Here is a 21,767-nt window from a genome sequence, read left to right on the forward strand (position 1 = left end):
GCAGAGCCGTGTGCCTGCCATTTACTGAGGATTTGCTGGAGGGCACACACTTCAGAGTCCTTCAGACATAATCCCAGTTCCCCCAGTCATGGGCCTGAGAAGACCTCAGTCCCATGTTACAGATGTGAGTAGTCTTGAGACTTAGAAGGGCTGTGCCTAAGATTAGAGAACTTCGGCACACAAAGACTTCCCAAGTAGAAATCACTCAGGTATACAGAGACGAGATGAACATTAGCATGGAGGTCAGAGCTAGAAAGAAAGTACCAGGGGACGTGGTCTGTATCCACCCAGCACAGAGTAGAAGCCAGAACTGGCTGACACTGCATTATTTCCAGGATCAGCTCCTAGGGTACTGTGTCAGGAGGTCCTGCCACGAGAGCAATAGTCTCCATTGGTCCCAACCTTTAACAGAATCGGCCCAGGGATCTTCTGCAATCGGTATGAACAGGACCCAGAACCCGGAACTCTGCGTTTCTTCGTGCATGTGTGTATGCATGTACACACGGGTACAGAGGCCAGGGGATCGCACTCTGGTGTCATTCCTCAGGCACCAGTGATTCGATTTGTTTGTTTGTTTGTTGTTTCTTTGTTTGTTTGAGACAGGGTCTCTTTGGCCTGAAGCTCACTGATTATGCTGGCTGGCTTGAGAGGCCCTGGGGATCATCAGTCTGTCTCCAGCTCACCAGTGCTTGCTTACAAGCTTACACTGTAACATTCAGCAATTTTTAACACAGGAGTTCTAAGGACTGAACTCCTTTCCTTGTGCTTGCAAAGCAAGCATTGTACCCACTGAGCTTTCATCCTATACACGGGTCCTTGCATTTCCACTAAGATTACATGTTGTAGGCTGCTGGCCCACAGACTGCAGTGTGCATGGCAAGGCATAAAAATCCTCAAAGCCTTCAGAGATGGAGGGATTTGCTTTCCTATTCAAAGCATCTGGCTCTGCCGTAAATCAATATACAGCCTATACGGCCCAGTGGGCAGCATGCTGCAGGACCAGCCAGGGGATGGAGGCCATGCAGCCCTGTGGTCAGTGTCCTGCAGGACCAGGCAGGGGATGGAAGCCATATATCTCTGTGGGCAGCATCCTGCAGGACCAGCCAGGTCTGGTGGCTAGGCAGCCCTGTGGGCAGCATCCTGCAGGACCAGCCAGGGTCTGAAGGCTATACAGCCCTGTGGGCAGTGCCCTGCAGGACCAGCCAGAACCTGGAAGCTCATCCCAGCAGCTTCTGCATGAGGAGGAAGAGACAGAGGGAAGCAACCAGGTTCCAGCCCCTGTTCAGAGCCATCCAGAGGGAAGCTTATGAGAAGCCATTAACATTTACATGTTGCTACAGTGTCCTTCCCTGGGAAATCAAGAGCACAGTGAAAGGATTGTTACTAGGGATAATGAAAGAGCCCACCACACCTGCAGTGCAAAAGCGCTCACTAGTCATAGGGGCTAAACTAAAACCCGGAGGCCCCCTGCCTCCAGCCCTCTGCTTATTTATATAGTTATTTCACTTCCTCTGGCTGCCTGGGTGCTAGGCTGGTATGCAGTGAGCATCAGACCCTTCTTTGGAACCATCGTATTTAAAGCTCATACCTATACAGAGGTGCAGGTAAAGAGTCTGGTCATCAGACCAATAAAGTGAAGGATAACTCAGTGTTAAAAAGAATCATCGACGTGTGGGTAGGATGTCTGTGCACTGCCTAGAGCTGTACACAGAGCTGTACATCTGCAACTGTGTTTCATTGGTTCCCAAAAGCAAACCTCTCCCTGGCTGGGTTGCACAGTTGATAAAGAAATGGCCTGGACTCGACCATTCTTAGTTTTTAATGCTGGGTTTTCAACCATCTCCCTCAAGAGATTTCAGACTCCATCACTACAGAGAACACACAACAATAAAAGGACCCTGCGCTAAGGATGCTCTCAAGTAAATCTGTTTTAACCCAGTCTCCTCATCATGCACTTGGGAAGTAGGAGTTTGTCTGCTTAATGGTGTTTGCTTAGTCTGTTGTAGAGTGGGAGACTTCCTTGCAAAAGCTTCAAGTAGGGACTCATGATGGATCTCAGCCTCAGACTGTTCTGGAAGATGTGGTCCAGCAGTACACTTAAGTTGTTAGAACACCCTCTGAGAGCCAAAAATGGGAAAGTAAAATGGTCCAGAGAGAGCCTTCCTCTCACAAAGGCAGCTTATGGGGACTCACTGAGTAGAAACCATTTGCTTCCTGTGGCAATGGAGCCAGGTGCTCAGGCTTCCTGGGGCATTGTGAAATACCGCATCAGGATTCCTGAGATGACGCATTGTTTCAGCCAAGCCCATATATTAGCTAGGCAGAGTCCTTCAGGGTCCCAAGCGCAGTAATGGTCACTCCAGATCAGGAACAGGTCTAGGCGACCGTCTCCAGCTCAGAGCCTGACTTCAGAAAAGGGAGCTCCCAATGAAAGCCTGCAGAGCCCCACTTAGGACATGGCTTCTGCAGTGGGGAGCGAGGTGCAAAGGCTTCGCCGCTGACGGGTCCTTCTCTCAAAGTATCCGTTCACAAGGAATCCACCCCCTCCATGTTTGCCAGTTAGTAAGAGTATGCAGAGGATGGGGGAGGAGAGGGCAGTTTTGTAGGAAAAGCAAAGCACATTCCGCTCCCCACCCCCAACCCGAGTCCCTGGAGCTAGGTAAGACCATAGTGTCCATAGATGGATCAGTCCTTCCACAGGTGAGGAAACTGACCCAGAAAGGGGGCTTGACTTTCTCAGATCCAGTATGTGGCAAAGATGAGCCTACCTGGCTGACAATAATACCAAATCCTAATCCAAAGCCCCTGCAGCAATGGCTGATACCTCCACACCGACGGGAAGGAGCACGTCTTCTTCTAATCACAGCCGATGGCGAACTCATGTTCGCCTGACACAGCTGCACCGGGAGTGCGCTAGGCCTGGGTGCGAAATGCATACCTGTTGGCCTCTCACTTAGCTTGCTGCTCTGTGTGTGTCTTGGTTTACTGACCTAAAAATCGGAGCATAAACAGTCTATATGCTGGCCTCGCAAGTGGTGTGTAAAGACCATGGAAATGGGCGATGGTGCTCACGGGGCCTTCTGGGACTAATTTAGCACTTTCCAGATGCTGACTTACTTACATTATCTCAATTAACCTTGAAGGCTTGGGTGCGTGTGTGGCTTGTACAGATACCCAGCAGGTCTGTGATCTGAATGAGGTTTACCTAGCTCTAAATCCATAGGTGACATGATTTCCACTCTACTTTCTTCTCTCCGTCATCACTCCGTGAGTACCAAATTCATGAAGAGACCCTATCTCGAGGGACTATGATAAAGAGGGAAAAAGCAGGGTACCAGATGTCTGCCTCTAGCTCCACATGTGTGAGGCGTACGCGTGCACATGCACACACACACATACACATACATACATACATACATACATACATACATACACACACACACACACATACACACACACACACAAACACACACACACTATTTTTTAAAAGGACTTAGCTGGACATTGACTGATGTAATGTACAGAATATGGAGTGCTGAGAAGCCACATTCTGCTGGTCAAACAAGACTTATCGTGGGCATCCTAGAAGACAAGCAGGCCATGGCGTCTGTGTCACAAATGGCTCCCAGAGAGCTACGCACCATTAGTTAAATCTGTTGTAATAAAATACTATGGCCAAAAGCAACTTTAGGCAAAGCAAATTTTAACCTACAGTTCTAGAAGAACGGAGTCTGCCATGGCAGCTAAGGCATGGTTGGTGTTCGTAGCAGGAGGCTTGCTGATCGCAGTTTCATCCACATAGGAAGCAGAGTGAGAAAAAAGAAAATACGCTAAGGCTACAAGCCTTCAAAGTCCTCCCCAGTGATGGCCTTCCTCCAGCAGAGCTGTATCTACTACAGATTCCATAATTTCCCAAACAGCACCACCTACCACCCACACCCCACACACACACACACCCACACACACACACACACACACACATACACACACGCATGCACACACACGAGCATATGCATGTCCACACTCCCTCATTTGAACCAGTCTATGTCTTAACGCAACACGTGCTTACACACCACCTGGGGACTAGGGACAAGATTCAGGTGGAGAAGAGTCCCTGCTGCATAAGCATGTGTGCCTGAGTTCAGATCCCTAGGACCCATGACCAAAGCTGAGTGTGGTCACCAAAGCCTGTAATCCCACTGCAGGGGAAGGCAGAAATAAGAAGACTGCTTGGGCTTTCTAGCCATCAGCCCAGCCTAACTGGTGAGTACCAAATCCGTGAAGAGACCCTATCTCGAGGGAATATGATAAAGAGGGAAAAAGCAGGATACCAGATGTCTGCGTCTAGCTCCACATGTGTGAGCATATGCATGCATGTGCACACACACACACACACACACACACACACACACACACACACACACAAACAAACTATTTTTTAAAAGGACTTAGCTGGACATTGATATAACATACAGACTATGGAGTGCTGAGAAACCACATTCTGCTGGTCAAACAAGACTTATCATGGGCATCCCAGAAGACAAGCAGGCCATGGCATCTGTGATACAAACCTTGGCCCTACTGTGTGACATAGCTCTGACTCCTTTTCTCTGGGCTCAGCTGTAATCTGAGTGTCAGTAGCTGCCTTGTCTGCCCTGCAGAGCTGGCTGTGCAGCTTGGGAGAGCTCCTTATGCAAAAGTGGCAGACTTCGCAGCTGAGCCGTCTTCCCCACTAGCATTCCAATCACAGTGACAAGTAGAAAGGTCCCAAGAGAACTCAAAAGCAATTCTACTATGGTGGAAAATGTTGCATTTACAGAGGCAGGGTACAAGAAACAGCCAGGGATGTAGAACGACCTATCGTATCCAGTGGGAATCTAAAAGTAACGGACTCCCCAGGAGACTGCGGCTGAAATTCATAGCCTGCCCAAATTCTTCTTACAGAAATATTTAAAGGCAAGATAAACATGCTCCCTAACAATATTTAAATGGTGCTACCCCAAAATGATGCAAGGCCCCTGGGTATAGCCTTGCAACAGGGGAAATGGGGAGGGACTCCATGAAATGAATTCAGAAAAACTTTGAAATGATTCCATGAACAACGCATTCAGAAGCTCAGAATTTGATTTGTACAGCCAGGAAGGTGAGAGACATCAGTAAAAGACAGACACTATAAAGTGCCCTCATCTATGAGTCTGGTTTCAAGCTAATCAAGTCCTTCCAGACATTTTTCTCTACATACGGACAGCCCTGCCCAGATACAGTGATGGGAGGATTAGCTCATGCTAACACCAACCTTCCAGTGTACCCACAATGGTTAGCCAAGCCACCATATTCAAAGCATCAAGTTTCAGAGATTGCTGGTAGCCCCTCCCTCAGGGTGTTCCCCCAATAGCCACATGGCAGTGTCCTTACAGAAGCCACAGGGGTTCCTGGTCATTGCATACAAGTCCCCCTCTCTTCCTTTCCTGTCTGTCCCTCTGTTTTTCAAGTGGAGTTAAGGAAGCTGTAATTAAAGTGCCTACTTTGGGAATGCTATGCATAGCCACCAATTCAATCCGCCATCAGAAGTGACCCGAGTATAAAGACATGGTTGCCAATCCCGGATGAGGTCTGGGAGCTGATGAGTGATTCTGCCGTTCCCATGACTCTGTTATCCCTGGATGACTCACCTGGTGAGGTAAAAACTGTCTCCAACTGTAAGAGTCAGATGAAGCAGCCTGTCTCCCAGAATATTTGATGGCCTTGGGAGTCTGATGTCGTTTTTGACTCATGACGTCCAGAGAGAAACTCGGAGAGATTTTCTCATACTTCTAAAAGTCAGTGGGGCTTCATGACTAAACACAAGCTGTGGGGCTATTTTTGATATATGCTAAGCCTCTGTTACTTTGGGGAAAGTAGAGATTTGATTGCAAAAAAGCAAAGCCAAGAACTCAAGCTCTATGGCCAATGATTTGACCTCTCCAAAGTTCAGCCTGTCACTAAAATTGGGATACTACCCTTCACCTGTATTACAGTGGATCTCTCACAGGAACAACATGTAAATATTATATGCTATCTCCTCCAAAAACAGAGCATGCTGGAGCTGAGAAACCAGCATTCTGAACTAATCTGTCACCAATGGCTTTGCTGCTGCCTCTCACAAGAGGGCATTGGAAGGAAACTCTCCTTCATCAGCAGGTCGGTATTGTGGCCAGCTTGCTCCCCAGTTGGAGCTCAAGACTTCTGTGAAGTTGTCTGTACATTTGGGCATCATCAGCTCTATACTAAAAACATTTATGCTTGGGACTATTTAACTGAGTAGGTATGTCTGTGAGGTCTTAGCTCTGAGACGCTCCCAACCCACTGTCTTCTCTGTCTTCTGAGCATGCCTTCAGTTCCACAGAAAAGTTTATCCAATTTCTTGTGCATAAAGGTTTGAGGAAGCTGGAGTGCAGGCATGAGTGACATTCTCACAGCCCCTGGAACAGCCCTTCCCTCCCAAGCGTGTCTGTTCCTCTCTGTGGCTCTCAGGAGCCTGCTGACTCAGCATGCTGGTATGCCCGTGCACGCATCACTGGTATGCCCGTGCACATATCACTGATATGCCCGTGCACACATCAGCTAACATCCCCACACCATTGTCGTTCTGATTATGGACGTATTTACATTACTTTATTTCTCACTTGACAAATGAGATCTTTAGCACTCAACCATCAACATGCCCCAGATGCTGACTTTAAAATCGTCTTTCCACTTTTCTTCTGCTTTCCCAACTGCATATCATTTCAGGCCACCAGAACATCCCACTTAATCACAGTTAGGATCCGTGTCGCATATAGATATTTTTAATTGTTCTGATCTTTGTTTTTCATAATATGTGATATTGAGTTACTCAACTATATTTTCATACAATTACATAGTGTGCTTTAAGGATCCATCTACCACACTCTCTACCTTGCCTTTATTACCTCTCCCCCTCCATAAGTCCCCTTAGTTTCATTTATACATACTTTTGTGTCATTATATACATTTATAATTTTATGTATCTATATAAAATCTAGGAAGCACAAATAAGAAAAAAAACATGAGCTATTTGGTTTTCTGAGACTAATATAATTCTTTATATTATTATAATTATATTTATATATAATTTATATAATTATAAACACTTAATACAATTCTTTTAAGTGGCATTCACTTAAAAGGAACCATCTACCTTGCTTGTTTGTTCATTACTTGTTTTTCACAAGTTCTCTCTAGCTGTCCTGGAGCCTACTGATTAGGTTAGACTGGTTGGTGAGTGAGCTCAGGAATCCCCCAATCCCCGTGCTAGGTGGTAGGATTCCAAGCATGTGCCACCATGTTTATCCTTGGTATATGGGTTCTGAAGATCAGGTTCAGGTCTTTGTTTATGCAGAGAGCAATATACTACTGAGGCATCTCTTTAACCCATCCCTTCTTCTTTATGACTGGAAAACATTTCAATTATGTACAATGCCAGAGACATTAATTCCCATACCTGACTTTAAGTTATACAAACACAGCATGATACTGGCACAGAATATAGGCATGTAGATTGTTCTGGTTGGTCAACTTGTGTGAAGAGAATGTAATCTGCCTTATTATGGGCCCAAGGTAAAAACCATCTTGGGATGCCACCCCACTGAGACTTTGTCTCTACAAACTGATAAACATCTGAGACTGGAGGAAGTATCAGCCAGAGATAAAAGACAGGGGACAAAGACTCTGGCTGGGCGCTATTGTTTCAATGGGAGGAGGGAACCAGAGAAAGATCAGAAATTCCTGCCAGATGGCCCAGGGAATTTAAGGATTTGCAGTGGAGGTTGGGGGTGGGGGGTTGAGGGGGAAGGGAGGGTGAGGGGGGGGAATTCTTCCAATTTTGGTCCACAGATGGTGAGGCTTCTTCTGTCAGATAGATGATCTGCAAGATTCCTGAGAATTACACCAGGGGAATTGCCCCACAGAACTGATACCCTAAGGGTTTCATTCTTGTTCTCCTTAATCTCCTTTCCTTCTATTTAGGGTAGTTGGGCTGTAAGGGAGGTACATGCCTTTAATAAATGTCTAATAAAGTAGAATCATTAAGGAATCAGAGCCAACACACTTGAATAATTATTATCCTGATCAGCACATCTGTGAGAAATTATTTTGATGGTTGACTGGTATAGGGAAACCCAGCCCTCTGTGGGCAGCACCATTCCCTAGGCCCTGAACCTTGTAAGAATGAAGAAAGCTAGCAAGCAAGCAGACAAGCATGGGGGCATTATTTGCTCTCTGCTCTTGACTATGGGTACCATGTCACTAGCTGCTTTGAGTCTGTGGGGCCAACTCCAGATAAGCAGCACAGGATCTGCGCATGACAGAACAATCATTACTGTGGTTCTTAGACCCAAAGTCCCACACTTTGCAACTCAGTTCAAAGTGCAGACAGGACAGAGAGAAGGGTGGCAAACAAAGTGGGGACATTAAGCCTACATAGTCATTAAAACCAGTCATCCTGGCTCTTTTTTTTAACTCATTCTTTTATTATTATTATTATTATTATTATTATTATTATTATTATTATTATTAATTTATTCTTGTTACATCTCAATGGTTATCCCATCCCTTGTATCCTCCCATTCTTCTCTCCCTCCCATTTTTCCCTTATTCCCCTCCCCTGTGACTGTTCCTGAGGGGGATTACCTCCCCCTGTATATGCTCATAGGGTATCAAGTCTCTTCTTGGTAACCTGCTGTCCTTCCTCTGAGTGCCACCAGGTCTCCCCATCCAGGGGACATGGTCAAATATGCTCCAGCACACAACAAGAAAATTTGCTCAACCATGTTCATAGCAGCCTTATTCATAATAGCCAGAACATGGAAACAGCCTAAGTGTCCCTCAGTAGAAGAATGGATAAAGAAACTGTGGTACATATACACTATGGAATAGTACTCAGCTATTAAAAACAAGGAATTCCCGAAATTTGTGGACAAATGGATTGAGCTAGAAATGATCATAATGAGTGAGTTAACCCAGAAGCAGAAAGACTCAAATGGTATATACTCACTTATATCTGCATACATCCTGGCTCTTAAGAAGTGGATGTAGAGAGATCATTGAGTTTAAGAGATGAAGACCTACCTATGCAATACTGTGAAACACAATCTCGGAAAACATGAGGTGGGGGAGCACTGGAATTTCATGACCACAGTACCATTTCCTGCTCTTCACCCCACTGCCCCCCTTGCCTCCCAGCGAGATGGTCCTGCACCTTATTTCCTTCCCCACCCATTCTGCCGACTTGTCTGTTGTGTATTTGAGATATACTAGATGTTCTGTATCTGAAACTCAAATTTTATTCCCCTATATGGTAAACTCATCTGGATATATTGTTGAAGTTTACAGCTCCAGATAACAAAAGTGCTATTTAAGTGTCATTACTAACTTTCTTATCATACTTCCATCCTCTCTTGAATATAAATGCTACGAGAGCAGGAGGCCCTGTCCATCTTATCTTTATAACTATTGTAAGTCCAGGCCCCTGGAAAAGGTCATGATGGGACTTGACAGAGAGATACCACTAAAAGGTCATGAACTCTTTGCAAAGTGAGAGAGACTGTGGCTATCTTGCCCAACTTGGCGTCTGTTTGTTTGTTTGTTTGTTTTGTTTTTTCTTTCTGCTCTTTCTCAGGTGCTGGGTTGTGGAAGTCTTTGCAAGCTTCACTACCATCCCTGTACAATTCTGAACACTCCCTGTTTGCAGATTGACGCTTAGACTTCTCTCCCAGTGCATGTGAAGTAGTACAGGGCTGAGAAATTCAGGATGATTTTCCTCTCAAATGTGCACAGTCAGTCCTTCTCATTCCAGTTCTGCCACAGGCCTGGGCTTCGTGGACCACAAGAAATGAACTTGTCTGATGCTGACGGCATTTCATTTATCATCATGGGGTTGGATGAGGGGAGGCCATTAGGCTGGGTGTGATGTTTTATTAGTGTGTTTTCTGAGGTCTGTGACTCTGCATAACATAATGCATAAAAATGACCTAAATTTCACCTGGTGAGACATTTTCAGGCTGTACTGGCCCAGCTGCTGAAACCTGGGAATGATTTTGGCAAATAGCAACATTGTAAGCCTGTGATGGTTACTTCCAGTGTGCCTTAAATTTAGCCTCATCTGAATTTTTTAATAGAAATTAGTAATAACTCTGGTCATTCCTTCATGCTTCTTTGATAAAAAAAATAAAATAAAATAAAATGAAACTGATAATCCAGACCTAAGGAATTTGTAATGCAAAATGCCTCCCCAGTGTCTGAAATTGGTGGCATTTGCCAGTGTTAAAAGTTGGCACTTGTAAGTATGGTTGAAATTGTCCATAGCCCCTTTTGATTTAGAGTGTCTATTGCTGTCAGATGTACGGCATTTAAAGAGAAATGGCTCTCTCTTTGCTTTGGAATTGAGTTTTAAATTGAACGGGTTATCTAACCAGGGCCATCACGAAAACCTGGATTTCTGAGGGGCTGATGGCAGCAAAAGAAAGTCCCTCTTTCTTGTCTCTATGCATTGGCAAGATGATGTCTTGGTTACCATATAGCAGTTACCTTCTTTATCCTCAGGCTCAAATAATTGGTTTCTAGAAACAATAAAAGGTAAAGGAACAATAAAGCACAGGGGCTCTTTAAGCGCTGTTGTAAACTGTGTCCCAAGACACCTCACCATGTCACAGAGGGAAATCTGCAGTTTACAGATAAATCACAGCTTGAGCATATGCATACCATTTCACAAGTTCTACCAATTAGTTTCAGAGTGTGGCATGACTCCTTCTTACCATAAGGATCAGTGTCTGGGGCTGGAGAGATGGCTTACTTATTAAACTCTTACCTTGCAAACACAAAGGCCTGCATTTGATCCCAAGCTCACATACAAAGCCGAACGTGACATCACCCTCTGCCTTTGCCTCTTACAGTCTTTCTGGTCTCTCTCCTGAGATGATCCCTGGTCCTCGGAAAAGGCGTGTGTAGTATACATATTCCATTTAGGGGTTAACATTCGTTAGTCTCTTACTTTCTCCACCTTGGCCAGTTGTGAGCCTCTGTGTTGATCATCATCTATGGCTAACAGAAGCTTCTTAGATGAGGGCTGATCTGGGATCATAACAATAATGGGAGTCAGTTTAATTCTATGTTCATTCAGAAGAATAGTAAAAGGCAGTTCTTCCCTGGGCATGTGGCCTGTCTAGACAAAAGGTTTGGACCCAATAATGACGCTAGGTAATGGCAATTGCAACATCACGCGCAAACCTGTGCAAGGCTGTGCAGACCAAATCCCAGCATGGGGATGAGCACTTGGCACACAATCCACTTCTAGCCACAGAGCAGCTGTGAGCTCCTGGGTGTTTTCTCTAAGGGAATAGCTCTCGCTAAATAAACCAGGTTCCAGTGAAAGACCACACATCCAAGAGTGTTGGAAGGTACAAAATGGCCCTTTAGGGAGAGAGAGAGAGAGAGAGAGAGAGAGAGAGAGAGAGAGAGAGAGAGAGAGAAAGAGAGAGAGAGAGGGAGAACTCATTAGAAAAAGGAAGTAGAGTAGACAGTTGTGAATGGAGGTGGGGCTGGAATGGGAGGATCAAGTTGGAGAGGAAGAAGAAAGAAGAGGATGAGGGAGGAAATTTGGGGAGAGACAGCTAAAATTAAGAGCCATTTCAATGTAGTACAGAAACCTAATGCAGCAAAATCTTTCTAAAATATATACACATATGAAGGTGATCTAAATGGATTTGCCAAACAATGGGGGAGACATTTCTTGTCACCAGATGATGCTTCCAGTACTGGGATTAGGTTTACATCTAATTGAGCTGTTGACCAAAGTGGTCCAGTTGGAATCCTCAATCAACCCGGGTTGTTGCAAGGCTGTAGGCTGCTCTCCACAAACTAATGGCAAGGTCCCATTGCTGTCGGACAACTCCCACACAACTCTTTGAACATAGAAAAATTGAGCTGGTGCCTCCATAGAGCTTTCACACCTACATTATAGTCTCTGGTACAGGAAGGTGCTCTGCAGTCTACCAAAGGAGAAATGTAAACACCATCCCAGCCACAAACCCTTTATCTACAATAGTGTCCTGCCTGCAAGGTATGCTAGGGCAACAGTGGCACAGTGCTTGTGGGAGTAACCAGCCAATATTTAATTTGACCTAAGACCCACTCCAGGAGTTGGAATCCATACACAATAAGGCTTGGCTGACTAAGAACCTGAGAGTAGATGGCCCAGGAACCTAGGGTAAAATCAAACACTATTGTTCTTAAAAAAAAAAAAAAAGTAGCAATAAAAATGCTGCTGATAACATTTAGCTATACTCATATATCAGTGCCTTACTCAGCCATCACCAGAGAAACTTCTTCTTACAGCAAACGGGGACAAATACACAGACCCACAGACAGGTGTCATGCAGATAATGAGAGGCTTTGGAACACTCATCCCTAAAAGAGATGTCTCCATGGAATCTCTCCCCTCAGCACCGAGGCAACTGTTGAGGGTTGGTCTGGTGATTTAGTTGCAGTCCAGAAGTGGGCGTTGTTGTGTTCAGTGATCAATATTTGCTCCCCAAATATCTCTGATTGGGTAGTAAAGAAGCTGGACAGTCAACTAACTGGGCGGAAGAGATAGAAAGTGCCCTGACCCGCCATGGTTCGACTAACGCTTGGGAGGAAATTTTTCCTGTATGGAGACAGAACACTAGACACGACGAAGGGGGCAAGTCTGCATTCTGGTTAAACCCCGTTTATTGAGAATTTGTACAGAGTTTATATAGGCACAGAGGCATGGGTATTTGCGTAAGCAAGGGTTGCTATGGATACCTAACTCTGGAATGCTCCAGCAGGTAGGTATCTACCTTTACAGCTACTAATTGCAGGAGAGAAATTCCAGGAAAGTTGTGAAGGATCTAGTTAGTCAGGAAAAAGCTCCCGGAACTGCTGCTCACAGGCAGCTGGCCTTTAGTCTGATCTTATCAGTAGTCCCACCAGAAAAGGAGTAGCTCGGGGGTCTAGAATGACCAGCCCCCACAATAAACCACAACAGGTGTCTCACTGCCGACCTACAACAAGGTCAGCTAGTTTCTGGTGAATGGCAGACTTCTGGAGAAATAGGAACCTAGGTTCTGACAAGATGGCTGAACATTGCCCATATAGCCCGTCCCCAACAAGAAAGGTTGAACGTCCGATCCAGTGGGGTGTCTTAGGAAGGGACCATGAGGCAGAGGAGAGACGTAAGAAGAAGCTGAGGAAGGACATGACCATAAGGCTCTGCCCTGGCATGCTGAGCAAGACGGACACATGAAACTGAGAAGAGGTAGCCAGCCAAGTGGCACACATAGAACAGAATAAATGGGTACAATAAGTTGTGCGCTAGTCAAGGAAGGAGCCAAAGCTATGGCCTAAGCATTTATTCATAAATAATAGAGTCTCAGAGTCATTATTTCAGGAACTGGGATGAAGGTGCAATAGAGACATTGTTTCAAGGAACCCTGCTGAAGAGGAAGCAGGAAAAGTGTGAGAGCCATAAGGAATGGAGGGCACCAGAAAACAAGGCACTCTAAATCAATGCGAGCAAAGTGCATTTGAACTCACAGAGACTGAGGCAGCAAGCACAGGCCCTACACAGGTCCTCTGCATATATATTATGTCTTCAAATTTAGTCTTTTTATGCCAATGAGTAGCGTACCGATGAGTGAGTCTCTGATTCCTGTACCTTCCCTTGGGTTCTTTCCCTTCTGTTTGTTTGTTTTGTCCAAGTCTGATGCTTTAGTTTTTGTTTTATCTGTTTAGTTTTGTTAGCTGAAATGGGGGAATCTCAATTGAGATAATGGCTCCCTGAGATCCAGCTGTTAAGACACTTACTTAGTGATTGATGAGGGTGGGCCCAGCCCATTATGGGTGGCGCCATCCCAGGTCTGGTGGTCCTGGCTTCTATAAGAAAGCAGGTTGAGCAAGTCACGATGAGCAAGCCAGTAAGCAGCATCCCTCTATGGCTTCTGCCTCAGCTCCTGCCTCTAGGTTCTTGTCCTCTTTGAGTTACTATTCTGAATTCCCTCAGTGATGAAATCTGGAAATTAGATTTGAAATAAACCAAATTTCCTTCCTAAGTTACCTTGATCACGGTGTTTCATCACAGCAATAGTAAACCTAAGTAAGACAGCCTTAGAAGCCTGCTTTTTAATTAGAGACAAAAAAACCAGTGGGTTCGCATGGGAGGGGAGCTGAGGAGGAACTGGAGAAATTGTGATCAGGATAAAAATTCTATTTGCAATAGAAGGGAAAAAATACAAGCAACAAGGAAAAAACATTATTCAAAGGTGCCCACAACTCTCAATGGATGGCTATTGTTGTATGTTTTGTGTTAGTATAAGTACACAAATATACTAATTAATAGGAAGAGAGAGAGAGAGAGAGAGAGAGAGAGAGAGAGAGAGAGAGAGAGAGAGTTGCCAAGTAGACATAAGAAGAATTGGGGATAGGTGAATACGATCAAAACACAGTATATGAAATTCTCCAAGAATGTATAAAAATTATTTTAAAAAGAGCATTTTCATTTGGGTATAGAGAACATAGTAGAAACATTATAAATGTCTTTTCAGTACAAGCTGCTTCACTGGCCTTTACAATGATTGAGCTGAATTTAAGCACACACTTGGGATCTAAAATCAGAAGAAAAAAGCAAGGCATGATGGCATACACCTGTAGTCCTAGCAGCTTATATGGCAAAGCTCCAAGCCAATGAGAGACCCTTTCTCCAAAACAAAGACAAGTGCAGGTCACCTGAGGAATGACACTTAGCTAGCTTCTGAATTTCACACACATATGCCCACACTTGCAAACATGTATCTATATACCGATGCACCCTACACTTGCACACACCTACAATTTTTGCACACAGAAGTGCACATATGCACGTGTACACACACACACACACACACACACACACACACACACAGAGAGAGAGAGAGAGAGAGAGAGAGAGAGAACAAATTTAGTTAGGAGAAATGAAGCTGTGCACACAAATACGTTAATTAGTAACAATGTGAGGAAGAAGAAATTATCAATAAATTCTAAGTAAAATGTTCTGTAAATTGTTACGTAAGCCACAACAGGCTATGATGAGGAACAATACACACGGCGACATTAGAGTCTGTGGCTCCTGTGGACAATAAATTACAAGGCTCTTCATGTGGCTTTACAACCCCCACTGAGAAGCCTGGGCAAACAACAGAGGCCAGCTCTCATTAGCCCTCAACCAGCATGGAGCATGAGCCGCACAGCTGTATCAAGGGCAATGCCTATTGTCAGCAAAGAAGGAAGAGCGTTCTAGCGATGTGGAAAGGACCACGGGACACTAGGCAGCCTGTGCTTCTCAGACTGGGCCGTGACCCACAGCAGCGTCGCTGAACTGTTCCCGAGCTGCTCAGTCCAGGAAACATCATACCACTTGCTCTCACCTGGCGCTCTCCTCCAAACCTGGCCCCCTCCTCTGGAGTGTGCCCCCACTTTACCGTCAGGGAATTCTCACAGAGTCCAGGGGTGAAATGGCTGTAACTAAGGGGGTCGTGAATGTCTTGGCTGACACGGGCTTCTTCGCCAAGGCCTGCCCGGTCCCCGTTTACCACCCACCGTGCTCTGGATCCTCCGAGGCCTGTCAGGTCCTCGTTTACTTCCGGCTCTAGATCGAATGGGCTGTTAGCATGATTTGCCTTTGAGGTGCATTCATTTTTCTCAAATGCAATCGTGAGGAAAGTGGAAGTTCAGAGTCACTGAAAAGGGATGCATCAACACTATCACTTCCGTGCTATGGGTCTAGGAGTGGAGGGCATGTGGTCAGAGAATCCTCAGCCTCTGGACCACAGGATCTCACAGCAGCCCCCGAGAAGATGGGATGAGAGCCAACGTGGAACATTAAGTCCTTCGTCAGGCTTCTGGGGCCCAGAAGACTGTGCCTGTGTGTCTCCTGACCCCACTGTGTCCTCCTGGGTCAGAGGCCACCTTCAACTTTATACTCTTCCCTTTCTTCTTCAGCCTAGGTCCCTGGGGTGGCTTATTTGGAGACCTTCAGCAATACTGCACTCACAGTGAAATGCCCTGCTAATGGAATTTTCATCTAGAAAAACTAGAACAAGGGGAAATAACAAATGCTAGCATTAACAGGAGAAAACAACAATAATTTCATCTGCATTTTATGGTTGAGTCCCAGATTCAATGACCTCTGAGTGAGATGGAACATATAATAAGCATGATTCTGAAAATTGAATAACTGGCATTATTCATAGTTCCAGTTGTAATGGATGGAAAACTGTAAATAAGATAGGAGGGATGTTTGCTAGAGAACTTTTCTGATGCCGCCTTTAAAAATAAGATATTTTGAGCCTCAAATTACCAACTGTGGAATACAGAACATAGCTTCCAAATGTGAACTGTCACATTCTAAGTCGGAATATGAAAATATCGACACTTCTAACTTTACAGGATTAATCTCTGTCTTTCATCCAATAACAACAAAATTGAATCTGCAAAGTTGTGTTCACTGCATGATTTTCAACTATGTAATTATTGTTTAAAGATACAAGTCTTCAATTTCTTCTCTTTCCTTTTGAAACTCAAATCCATTTCAAATCTTCTGTTAATAAGCAATTTAGCTCTAATAGAATGGTTTCTTAGTGTTGGTAATTAAGTGTTATATTTACACAAAAGGAAATAATGAAATACAATCTCATCCAGAAAGAACATTCTAAAACATTCCATCAAGTACAGACACATGACCCTGAACTATCAGAATGTCTTTTTATAAAGCCAACACAAACTCCTGGAGCTATTTTACAAGGCATAAATAAGAAAGTCTGATTTCTTGGAATGATCTATGCTTTCCAGATGAGAGCTGAGGAATTGTAAACATGCATTTAAGTGTGTAGCACCGCAAGGTCATTACATGAGCTTTAGTCTTTGCCAGTATGACTGGGGTTTTCCTCCTGGGCATTAAGTCCATGCAGGGCAAAGATGCTCCTTGCCACAGGATGGAGCTGTGAGTGTGACTGTTTTCTGTAAGACAGAACACTGTCTTTGCAGTAAGAGGCACCTGATTTTAGCACACATGCATGAGGTATCTCCTAATCATGGGACAGGCACTCGGTCTGAAGCTCCACTAAATACGAAGTTAAGCAGGATGGCGCTTACCTCAAGAGTATTTGTTCTGGTCACAGAAATAAGATAATTAGATTTTTTTTAATGAGAGAGAGAGAGGGAGAGAGAGAGCGCATGTGAGAGATATTGTGGAAGCGAAGGAAAGGAGGAGTTGGAGTTTTGGAGAGAGGGAACATAAGGCATGCTTAGGAAAGAGGAAGTTACATACATATGCAATTCTTTTTTTTTTTTAAAGAGATTTGTTTATTTATTTATGTATGTATTATATATACAGTATTCTGCCTGCTTGTACCTCTGTAGACCAGAAGAGGGCATCAGATCACATTGTAGATGGTTGTGAGCCACCATGTGGTTGCTGGGAATTGAACTCAGGACCTTTGGAGGAACTAACAGTGCTCTTAGCCGCTGAGCCATCTCTCCAGCCCCACCCATGCAATTCTTATAATGTGTGTTATGCACTCAGGTTTTGCTTGCAGTAATTTTATATATGTGTAATAATATAAATGTGTTTATAAAAATTAAAAACATTTTTAAAAAGACATGTAAGGTAAACAACTGATCCCAGTTTGCATAGCACTTTCTTGTTTTCCCACTGAAAGTGCCATATCTCCATTGCCTCTTGACCCTGGACACTGGCTGGTCATCCCACACACATCTCTTAACAGTAATCTTATGAGACCTGTCCTGCTGTCATCTGCATCATATAGATTAAAAGTTGGATGGTCACTGATGCATGGACAGATGAGCTCTGAAACAATTCTTGCTCCTGTTCCAAGAGGTGAGTCCTTAAGCTAAAACTGTGTTCACCGAGCATCCCAAGTGATGGGACACCTACACTAGAAACTCTGTACAGAACTGTGATACAACCAAATGTTGATCTTGGAGAGTCACTAAGTCGCAAGGCATGAAAGTGTTCCTGCCTGATTTGCTGTCAATGGCACCAAAGCAGTTAGCTGAATGCCATTACCAACCATTCCCCTAGCTTTGAAATTCTAGAGTCTGGGCTTCTGAAGGCTACTTTCCCAAACCATAAACAAACTGAAGAAAGCACTGTGATGATTAAAGAAAGAACCCTGTCCCCAAGTGAGTGAAGATCTTTTGTTTTTGGTTATTAGAGCCTTTTCTGTGTTTCTCTCTATGTCAGTACTTGACAATAGCAAGAGGCTTTGCTTAAACACATTTCCCTTTATACTCATCGTGCTTCAAACTTAGTTTCTTTATATTGATTATGGGTATAGGGGACATTGGTCCTACATTTCCCCGTGAGAGATGGGAGCAGGTACAGTGTCCTGGATGGGATTTGGGGTATTGATTTTGTTGGTGGTGGGTTTTGTTTGTTTTTAAGGTTTTTTTTTCAAGAAGTAGAGTTGTTGACACAAACTAGAGTTATCTAGGGAAAAAAATTAAGACAATGTCTCCATCAGACTGGCCTGTAGGAAAGTCTCTAGGGCCTCTCTTGATTAGTGACTGATGTGAAAATGCTCAGCTCACCAGGGGTGATGCTACCCCTGGACAGGCAGTCCTGGGTGCTATCAGAAAGCAAGTTAAGCAAGCCTTTAGCCAGAACTCCTCCATGGCTTCTGCTCCAGTTCCGGCCTCCAGGTTCCTTCCCTGGGCTCCTACCATGACTTCCCTCAGCGGCTGACTATAGCATGGAAATGTAAGGCAAATAAGTGCTTCCATCTCCACGTTGCCTTCAGCTATGTTACTTATCACAGCAATAGAAAGCAAGCTAAGACATGGAGGGAAAATAATTGCGTCACATGCCATACCCATGCACTCATGTACATGAGCATCTTTTCTCATTTCACAAATTTCGTGTCCATTGTTTTTCCTCTTCACCGCCTTTCTTTCTCAGCCTTCAGATGACTTATTTGGAAGATGGGGATGGAAATCAATACATCCTATCTGTTGTCAGGTGTGTCCTCCATAGTCAACCTAATTTGGTCATTTAATTTAAGACATCAAAGTAGATCCAAGGCCAGGCAGAGAAGATGGTAATTTCCATAAAGTGTACCTCTCTCTTGAATTCAAGGAGATGCATTACGCAGAAGGCAGAATCAGAGTCTTTGAGCTGGGAACATTCATTTAATTGCACGCTGTAATGTTCCTGCTAAGGCACCAAGCCCATACATTCCCAAGCTCCTGTTTGTTTAAAATTGAATCACTCCCTTTGCAAAAACAAACAATCCTCCTCATCAGTTGGCACCATCAGTTGGTCAGAACCTCTATTTCAGAGTCTATTTAATGATAAATTATATCAAGAAATTAAACAGAAAACCCATTAGTGATGCGGACAATATTCATGGACTCATGAAATATTTAATGAAAATCAGGAGCCCGGGAACTGAATTTGTACACAAGGAACCTGTATGAGATGATGTTCACTGAATGCAAAGGCCGCTGTGAATATCTGAAAGCTGTCCTATGTTTTGCTGCTAATACTGCTGCTTAACAGTAAGACATCCTCTAATTTGGTTGATCTCACTCATAACACTGTGAGATAACTCAATATATTTTAGAAGTCCAGGGATACTCTTCAGAGGAAACAAATGAATGGAAGCCACCCAAATAGTTGCTACCACCTTCTAAGGATGTAAATGGCCACAGCACACTTACTCTTCAATGGATGAGTAAACTTGAGCATAGTTAAATGGAATATTCTCTTAAACAAAAGAACAGGTAGCAGAGGGAATTTGTAAAACTGGGTTTGGCCATGTTTCCTCAGAAAGCACAGTGAGCTGGACCATTTGTGCTCACTGAAGTGTAGTTATTTGAACGTTTGGTCAGTTGTACCAGTCCATCAAGGTAAACAAGGGCAGTCTATTCCTATGTTTCCTAAATCTTTAGTAAGTGTCCAATCGAGATGCAGAAATTTGCAATATTGAGTTTATGGAAGTCATTGAGGAATGGAAGAAGCAGCCACTATATCTAACCTGGGGAGAATCAAAGGGACACTCAGGTCTATTAAAACTTGACAGACTAGAGAAGGCCCTGCAGAGCTTGGACCCAAACCCCTGGGGTGTGCCGCCAGCTGACTTCAGTGTCAGCACTCAGAAAAGAGCTCAATCGATCAACACAAGGCCAGGCTTCTAAGAAGGCAGTTTTGTGTTTTGGCATCTCAGCCACAACTGCTTCTGGGATGGTGGCAAAATGGCAGACTAGACTCTATTGTCTTTCCTGGACCCATGGAGGGAAGAGCAACCATCAGGTTGACATTGACAGAAGCTGAGAAAAAACAAGAGGAAGTTAAATCCATGCATATTCTATGAGTTTGTCCCGAATGTCCACCAAACCATGGTGGTAGAGGATAAGTATACCTGGTAGGGTCAGGTCACTCATGTTCAAAGAGGAAGAAAAAATTGTGTTTGAAATAAGAAGTAAGGATTTAATCACCATCAGTGGTCCCACTCTGTTCCATTGTGTAGGTCAAGCTGAACCACTGACCATAGAAATCTGATATTCGGGTCTGCTCAGGCATCCATCCCTGTTTTGTTTCCTTTTGCCCAGCACCTGTTTATTCACCTGGACATGGCTGCCTTGCTCCTTCTGTCACTGCCTTTGGAATGACTTGTGGGTTCCTGTGTTATAATTTAAATCTATAAGTTCCCGGTACCTTTCATTGGTTCTACAAGACCCAAGTTGACATTAGATATGAATATTCTTTGACTCGCAATATCAGGGACCATGTTTCCTTGGAGTTAACTAGCTCTGTGGTCAGTTATCATTTTGTTTGATGTGAGCCCCAGTCATGATCTACAGCCATCAGCTTTCACGAAAACAAAGTAGAAAAATTCTGTCATCCTTTCCTTTGAGGTATACCTGAATTTAAAACACCATGTTTTTTGACTCTATTCTTATCGTCTAGAAAGAAGTGTTGGGTTGTTTTGTCAGCTGTAGAGTTTGTCATTATAAAACACCCATCCAATTATATCAGAAGAGTAGTAGACAGGCGCCATGTTTTAGGTTTGTTTGTTTGTTTGTTTTTGTCCAGAAGACAAATTTTCAGTATAAGACACTGAACTTTCCTTTAAAAATCATAGAATTAGTGAGCCAGGCTTCACTTGTTTGTTCAGAAGTTAATTATCAGCCAGGTATGGGATCTAGGAATTGTCTGAGCACTAAAAGGACAACAAGGAGCAAGTAGTCGTTCACGGCAAGCGCCTTCCACTTGGGGAGAATAAACAAATGAATTCTTGTATTTCTATATAAATAAAAGATATAGCGCACATGACGGCACACGGCATGTTTATGAGTGGGTTGGAAATGACCTCAACACTTAATACTTTTAGGAGCTTAGGGGTTGCAGAAAGTTGGAAGTATGGGTTCAGTCCCACATGAGGCTGAAATCTCACCAGTAGGTCTGTCTAGGACTGGAGGGTGGTTTCTGAGTTAACTCCTGGGGCATGGTCACAGAGTTTGTCCATTGCCACACGGTGCGCTCCAGTGAGCTGAGTACAGCTTGACAACCAGCTCAGCCTGAGAGAATAATTCTACAAAGAGAAAGACCAAAACAAGAGCAACACGGTGGGTCCCACTCTTGGGAGTGACATACCGATGTTTCTGTGTATTCAATGAGTCCCAGTGCTGCTAACATG

The sequence above is a fragment of the Acomys minous genome, assembly GCF_964271855.1.
Source record: "Acomys minous genome assembly, chromosome: 2".
Classification (NCBI taxonomy): Eukaryota; Metazoa; Chordata; class Mammalia; order Rodentia; family Muridae; genus Acomys; species Acomys minous.